Consider the following 8913-nt stretch of genomic DNA (forward strand, 5'->3'; position numbering starts at 1 on the left):
TTTTTTTTTGTCACACAGGATTGTGTCATACTGCTGGTTCCAACACCCAGTTAACATAACCCTCATTTCTAAACCCTGCCTAAAAAAGGCATTTTGACATATTGCTCTGCACAGCGTCTTAGTTGTGCTACTCTCCTATCAAGTTTTTTTCCTACAAATGGGATTATGAAACTTACATTGCTTCATTTCATGGGCAAGATGGACAAACTTAAATTGAGGTTCCACTAATAGTGATATTTTGCCTATCATCACTATATTTTGCGCTATGGGTAAGGTTATGGGTTGCGAATTTGTGGAAAGCTCACTTAAGTTTTCAATACTAACTCATATTCTATAAACTCCTTAGGTGATACACAGAGTTTTATAACTGGGCCCAGCAAACGGGTAGGATCATGACTCTCGATTACACATGCAGGTGAGAGCAAAATTTGTCACCATACCACGTATACTAAGCGCAGTGTGGAAGTCCTGATTCCAACAAGTGAATATAGTACAAAGATGGAGTTGTGAGTTTCCTATGTGGATCTTGTAGGTGAGATAGTGAATCATTTCTGGACTCAGATTACAGGCATAATAATAGGTTTCCTGTCTGAACCCAGCCTACAAGAGTGATATTGGTGGGCGCTGAGAACGCGGGTCCACGCGTGTGATCGTCCGTGCGTCTAGCCCTTGCCCACGCAGCTTTGGCCTCCGGTTAACGCGCGCATCGGAAAGCCAGCCCCTGACTTCAAGGCCGCAGCCGTGGTTGACGGCGCCTTCAAAGAGGTGAAGCTGTCGGACTACAAAGGGAAGTACGTGGTCCTCTTTTTCTACCCTCTGGACTTCACTCCGTGCCCCACGGAGATCATCGCGTTCAGCAACCGTGCCGAGGACTTCCGCAAGCTGGGCTGCGAAGTGCTGGGCGTCTCGGTGGACTCTCAGTTCACCCACCTGGCTTGGATCAACACCCCCCGGAAGGAAGGAGGCTTGGGCCCCCTGAACATCACCCTGCTTGCTGACGTGACCAGACGCTTGTCTGAGGATTACGGCGTGCTGAAAACAGATGAAGGCACTGCCTACAGGGGCCTAATTATCATCGATGGCAAGGGTGTCCTTCGCCAGATCACTGTTAATAATTTGCCTGTGGGACGCTCCGTGGATGAGGCTCTGCGGCTGGTCCAGGCCTTCCAGTACACAGACGAGCATGGAGAAGTTTGTCCCGCTGGCTGGAAGCCTGGCAGTGACACGATTAAGCCCAACGTGGATGATAGCAAGGAATATTTCTCCAAACACAATTAGGCTAGCCAACGGATAGTAAGCTTGTGCCCCTACCTAGGTGCCTGTGCTGGGTGTCCACCTGTGCCCCCACCTGGGTGCCCTGTGCTGACCCAGGAAAGGCCAGACCTGCCCCTCCAAACCCTACAGTCTGGGACCCTGGAGGGCTAGGCCAAGGCCTTCTCATGCCTCCACCTAGGAGCTGAATAGTGATGCCCTCCCCCCAGCCCACCTAGCTGCACACAGGCCTAGAGGTGACCAATAAAGTATTAGGGACAGGTGTAAAAAAAAAAAAAAAAAAAAAAAAAAAAGTGATATTCGTTATCATAACCGAGTTTAGGGCAATATGTAAGATTGTGAGTCAATAAAAGCATGTAGGCCTCAGAGAGATTTGCAAATCTCATGTATATTGCATAAAGTCTCAGGCTGTGTTAGAGTGTATCATACAATGGCCCAAAACACATGTGAGATTGTGACCCTTATATACACACCAAGCTAACTGTTAAAGATGTTACACTAAATGATGAGAAGATTGTATCATATCACTAAGCCTAGTACCCTGGTGTTGACAGATTTTGGCTTAAATTCTTTCCCATGGGTGCATTGTAAAATATCGCTGAGCTAGGATCATAATAATGTGGCCAGGTATGGTGACTCACACTTGTAATCCCATCACTTTGGGAGTCCGAGGCATTTGGATCATGAGGACAGAAGATCGAAACCATCCTGGGTAACACGGTGAAATCCTGTGTCCACTGAAAATCAAAAAACTTAGCCGGGCATTGTGGCCGGCACCTCTGGTCCCAGCTACTCAGGAGGCTGAGGCAGGAGAATGGCATGAACCTGGGAGGTGGAACTTGCCCTGCACTTATGGTGCATTGTGACACATCACAGGGTACTACACTCAGGTGATGTGACTATTTTGGGGGGAGCGGTTTTGCCAATAAGAAGCTTTGTGACACATTACTTGTCTCAGCATCTAGGAGAGGTTTGTTCTCTTTTGCCTGGGCCCTGACCACCAGAGAGATTGTGAAATATTGATGAACCCAGCACCAAGTCTTGTCCCTCTCCTGCATGGTCCTGCCCACAGGGGAAATTGTGATATATATCCAGGCCAATTGCCTAGGTGAAGTTTGTCTCCTATCCTGCCTAAGCCCTGCCCACAGCGGGGCATGTCACTGAAATGTCACTGAAACCAACATTTATGTAATGCAATTCTTCTTGCAGAATACAACCCACAAGAAGGATTGTGACATTTCACTGGACCAGATCCCACTCAGGTGATGTGACTTTCCTTTCTTTTCCCTGCCCACAGGTGATGTTGTGCCATATACCTGAGACTAGATGAAAAGTCTAACAACGACTTGTGTAGCTGGAGCCAGGACACGTGTAGGATGGTGACTCTCATCCCTAAACTTTTCCACAGGTGTTATTGTGACATACCTTTGCCTAGCTCCTGAGTGATTTTATAATCCTGCCTAGTTATCACCTATGGATGACATTTTGACATATATCTGAGATAAGAACCTTGGTGATTCGACTCTCATGTCTTAACAGTATCCTCAGAAGAAACTGTAATATATTTCTAGACCCATTGTCTAAGTTATATGACTCTCCTCTCCTGCCTGAACCCTGCTTCCAGTGAAGAGTGTAGCATTTTTAAGCACTGCATCCAAGTGTTGCCTAATGTTTTCAACAGTAGGTATTGTGACATATTACTGTGCCCATCGTTTAGGTGGTATGACTGTCCTCTCCTAGAGGCATTTTGCCATAGAGCTGGGTTTAGCACCCAATATTTGTTACTTTTCTGTGAGGGTCTTGCCTTCAAAGGGAATATTGGAATATTTCTGTCTTAGGATTTAGGTGACATGGTTGCTGTGCCTGTTTGATAACCATAAAGGGGATGATGACGCATACCTAGGCACAGCTAACAGGCACAATAATGACTCTTACATGTGGACTAAGCCAATAGGAGAAATTTTGATTCATCTAACTAGATTCATGTACATGAGTGATTTCCGGGATCTTCTTTGGTAAAAGGTCACAGAAGATTACAAAAGTCACATATATTTTATAACACCCTTGGGTTGTATAGAGAGTGTCATAACAGGGACTACCATACAAAAGGTATTGTGAGTCTCCAGTGCACACCAAGCTGGCAGTAAGGACTTTCACTATTACAGATGGGGGGAGGCAAATGTCCTCCATGAAAACAGGACATGTGTGGTATTGTAAATCTAATCCCTAGAATTTTATTCCATTTTGACTGTGATATAAATTTGTCAAGTACCTGTGTGATTTTATTCTTCACACTGGTTCCAGCCTACATATGGGATTTTGATATCTATCTGAGCCAATCTTAAAGTGACGTGACTCTTCTGCCTGGATCATGCTCAGTAAAAATGGTGACATCACTGGATCCAGTTCCCAGGTGACTTTACATTCTTGTCTGCACCATGCCCAAAAATATCACTATGACGTATTACTGTATCCATCACCTAGGAGACGTAACTCTCCTCTCTGGAATGAGCCCTGCACACAGGGCCAGATGGTGACACATTCCTACACCAGGCACACAGTTGATGATACTATTTTGCCAGGGCCATGCCCAAAAAAGAACATTTTGATATATCATAGGGCCTATCATGTAGGTGATATGACTCTGTTTTTCTGCTTGAGCTCAGGGTACTAGTGACACCGTGCCATATCTCTGAGCCCATGCCCTTAGTGATGTGACTCTCTTCCTCTGTCTGTGCTTTTATAATGGGAATATTGTGACATATTGATGAGTCCAGCACTTAGGTAATGTGACTTTCATCTTGTTACTGAACACTGCCCACAAGCAGGACTTTTCCTGTACTTCAGGGCCCAGCACCCAGATTATGTCACTCTTCTGCCTAGGTCATGCATAAATGGATAATTTTAGTATATTGCTTAGACCAGCACCCCGAGGATGTAATTCTCCTGTTTCTGCCAGAGCCGCCAAAGGTATTTTGACATACCATTGGCCCATTCTATAGGTGTTTTGACTGTCTTCACTTTTCTGGGTTTCTTCCACATGAGATTGTACCACATTGGTGGCTCCAATCCCCAGTTAACGTGACCCTCTTTTCTAGGCCCTGTCCAGAGAGGGCATTGTGACACATATTGCATAGCACAGCACCTAAGTGATTCTAAGTTTTTGCGTAGTTTTCTTGCCCACCAATGCGATTAGAACATATATTTTGCTTCAGTTCAAAGACAAGATGATCAAGCATATATTAGGATTCAACCAATAGGAGATATCTTGCATCTAGCAAATATGTTTAGGTCAATAGTTAAGGTCCCTCATTGCATATTTGTGCAGAACTCATTGAAATTTACAATACTAACTCATACCAGAAAAACTTGTGTGGTACAGAGATTTTCATAATAAGGTCCAGCAAAAAGTTAACATTGTACCTCTTGATGACACACTCTCATGAAAGTAAAACTTGTGGCCATTCTACATTTACAAAGTCCATTGTTGAGGTCCTCAGTCTAACAAGTAAATAGAGCAGAAAGTTGGAATTGTGACTTTCATAAGTGAATGTGGCCATTTATGGGATGGTGATTCATTTTTGGCCCCAGCTTACAGGCATAATGGTGGTCCCATTCCTGAGTCCAGCTTATAGGAAAGCTGTTTACTGTCATGGCTGGGTTTATGGCAATACATAAGATCATGAGTCCATGTAAGCGTGTAGACCTCAGAAAATTTAGCAACTCTGATGCATGTTGAACAAAGTTCCCTGATGTTGTAGAGAGTGCCATCCAATGGCCAGCATATATGTGACATATACACAACTAGCTAACAGTTAATATTTTCACCCTTAAAAATGAGAAGATTGTGTCATATCCATTGACTAAGTAGCCAGGTGTTGAGACATTTTGGTTTAAATTCCTTTCAATAAGGGCTTTGTTTCATATCACTGGTTTAGAATCATGATAATGTGATTCTTCTGCCAGGACCTTGTAATCAGGGAATATTTTTTGATATCTCTGGGCCTACTGACTAGGTGATATGTCTCCTTGCCAGTGTCCTGCCCACTGGCCTATCATGATACATAGCATCTATGTAATGTGACTCTCCCCTCCTGCCTGGATCCTGCTGACTGAAGAAATAATGACATGTTGCTGAGTGTAAAACTTTGGTGACATGACTTCCCTCTTTTTCCTAAACTCTGCCAAGGCAAGGCATTATTCCATATTTCTGAGCCCAGTACCCAGTGGGTGTGATTCTCTTTTTATTCTTCAAAACTATCTAAATTGAGGATGATGACATATTATTTGAGGCTGTAGGCAAGTGATGTGTCTCTTTTGTGTAGTTTCTGCCCACAAGTTAGATTGTGACATATAACTAGGAAAGCACCAAGGTGATATGACTCTCCTTTTCTGTCTGGGCCCTGCCTACTGGGGGCAATGGGAAATGGCTCTGAGCCCTTGATGTAAGTAAAGTGACTGCCTCTTCTCTCTGGCTTTTATGTCAGTGGATTGTACTATATTGGTAAGCCCAGCACTTAGGTTATTTTACTTTTTCTTTTTTCCTTGAACCATGATCACATAAACAATTTTGACATATTGCAGGGCCCCAGCACACAGATGATGTTACTCATTTGCCTAGGTCCTGCATATAAAGAGAATTATGGCATATTTCTGGGCCCAGAACCCTAATAATGTGACTCTCATGCTTGTCCAAGAGCCACAGAAGGTATTTTGACCTCTCTTGAGCCCACTATGTAGGTGTTTTTTCTCTCATAACTTGGCTTTTTTTGTGGGGGCAGAGGGGATGGAATCTTACTCTGTCACCCGGGCCAGAGTTCTGAAGTGCAATGGCATGATCTCAGCTCAGCCTGAGTGACAGAGGGAGACTGAATCTCAAAAAAAAAAAAAAAAAAAGAAAAGAAAAAAAAATTCAGAGCAATGTAACTTTTCAGCTTTTACCCAGTCAACAGGGGATATTATCACATATTTTTGGACTTACCAGCTAGGCAATATGTTTCTCCTTACAGTTTTCTGGCCACAGAGGACACTCTGACATATCGCTATGTATAGCATATAGGTAATGTGACTCTCCTCTCTTGTCTTATGACATATTACTGAATGTAAAACCTTGGTGACATAACTTTCCTCTTTTTCCTAAACTCTGCCAAGAGAAGGAATTATTCCAAATTTCTGAGCCCAACACCCAGTTGGTGTGACTCTCTTTTTTTTCTTCAAAACTGTCTACATTGGGGATGATGACATTATTTGAGGCTGTACTACGGAAGCACCTGGGTGATATGACTCTCCTTTTCTGTCTGGGCCCTGCCTATTGGGGGCACAGGGAAATATCTCTGAGCCTATGATCTAAATAAAGTGACTGCTTCTTCTCCCTGGTTTTTACATCAGAAGATTGTGCCATATTGTTGAGTCCAGACCTCAGGCTATTTTACCCTACTTCTTTTTTTTTTTTTTTTTTTTTTTTTTTAATACCGTGAACACACAAAAAATTTTGACATATTGCAGGGCCCCAGCACACAGATGATGTTAATCTTTTGCTGGATCCTGCATATAGAGAGAATTATGGTATATTTCTGTTCCCAGAACTCCAATAATGTGACTCTCATGCTTGTCCCAGAGCCACAGAAGGTATTCTGACCTCTCCTGGGCCCATTATGTAGGCGTTCTGTCTCTTATAACTTGGATTTTTTTTTTGGAGGGGTCGGGGGGCGGGGGTGGATGGAGTCTTGCTCTGTCACCCAGGATGGCGCTCTGGAGTGAAATGGCATGATCTTGGCTCAGTGCAACCTCCACCTCCTAGGATCAAGCTATTTTCCTGCCTCAGCCTCCTGGGTAGCTGGGATTACAGGCAAGTGCCACTATGCTTGGCTAATTTTTGTATTTTTAGTAGAGACAGGATTTCATTATGTTGGTCAGGCTGATCTAGAACTCTTTTCTTCATGTTTTGCCTGCTTCAGCCTCCGAAAGTGTTGGGATTACAGGTGTGAGGCACCATGCCCGACCTGGATATTTTTCCACATTTGAGACTGGGACATATTGCTGAGTCCATGTGACTCTAATTCCTATACGCTGCCTAGAGAGGGCATTGGAACATGTTGCTTGACACAGCACCTAAGTAATGTTACCCTCTTGCCTGGTTTTTTGCCCACAAATGGGACTATGACATATTCTTTATTTCAGTTCACAGGTGTAATGGTCAAACTTATATGTGGATTTGGCCAATAGGAGATATTTTTCCTTTCATCACTAGGCATAAGGCAATAGGGAAGGTCCTTGGTTGCACATTTGTAGAAAGCTCACAGAACTTTACAACACTAACTCATAATGTATAAGTTCTTTGAGTAGAAAGAGAGTTTCATGACAAGGACCAGCAAAAAGTTGAGATTGGGACTCTCAATTACATTCCCAGGTGAAAGCAAATGTTGTCACCATCCCAAATGTCCAAAGGCCATTGTTAATGTCCTGAGTCTAACAAGAGAATACAGTACCAAGTTGGAATTTTGACCTTCATATGTGGATTTGGCCACAGGTGGGATGGTGACTTATTTCTGTGTCCTGCTTATAGGCATAATAATGGGTCTCATACCTAAAACCAGCCTACAGAAAATGTATTTACTATTATACCTAGGATTAGGGCAATATGTGAGATCATGAATCCCTGTGAGCATGTAGGCTTCAGAGTGGTTCACAACCCTGATGCATGCTGTATAAAGACTTCAAATGTTGTAGAGTGTCATATAATAGACCCAAAACACATGATATTGTGACTCTCATAAAATTGAGCATGCACAGCTCAATTTAATGGTGTCACCCACGAAGACAAAAGATTTGTCCTATTACTAGGTCTAGTACCCAGGTGTTGAGACTTTTTGGTTTTTTTTTTTTCCCATGGGTACATTTTGACATACCACAGGGTCAGAATAATAATCATGTTACTTCTGCCTGGCCCCTACAAACAGGGGATATTATCACGTATCTCTGAGCCTATGAGACAGGTGATTTGTCTCTCCTGCCTGTACCCACCCCCAGAGTACATGGTGAAATATCCTTTGACCAAACATCTAGGTCATGTGACTCTCCTCTCCTGGCTGGGTCTTGTGGTGACATACCACTGATTACAAAACCCAAGTGATGTGACCCTCCTTCATATCCTACACTGTGCCAAGACAGGGAATTATTACATATAGCAAAGCCCAACATCTAGGTGATTTAACCCTTCTGACTAGGCCCAGCCTACAAATGAGATTATATTGTGTCACTGGCTCATCACCCAGGTTATGTGACTCTCCCGCCTTGTCCCAGTTCACAGGTGAAATTGTGACATATAGCTGGGTTAAGCACACATGGGCAACAATAACTTTCTTTCCTGGACCCAGCCAGTAGAGATATTGTGACTCTCCTAGCCAGTCTCATTGCCATGGGTAAGGCCCTGGGTTTTTCACTTGCAAAAAGTTCATAAAGGATTATAACACTCTGGTATATCATGTAAAGCCTTATTGGTACAAAGAGTGTCATAACTGAGAACAACAACTAGGTAAGAATGTGACTCTTGTATGCACACCTAGGTGGCACAATTGTCATTCTCCCACATAAACAGGGCCTAGGAGTGTGGTACTAAATCTCACATATAAAAAGCAGTAG

At 43.4% G+C, this 8913-nt stretch overlaps 1 pseudogene; it reads left to right on the top strand.

Annotated features, from left to right (window-relative positions):
* The first annotated feature begins 265 nt into the window (after positions 1-265).
* LOC141409573 (peroxiredoxin-2 pseudogene) lies at positions 266-1411 on the top strand (annotated as a pseudogene).
* The last annotated feature ends 7502 nt before the right edge of the window (positions 1412-8913 follow it).

Source organism: Macaca fascicularis, chromosome Y (assembly GCF_037993035.2).
Source record: "Macaca fascicularis isolate 582-1 chromosome Y, T2T-MFA8v1.1".
Taxonomy (NCBI): domain Eukaryota; kingdom Metazoa; phylum Chordata; class Mammalia; order Primates; family Cercopithecidae; genus Macaca; species Macaca fascicularis.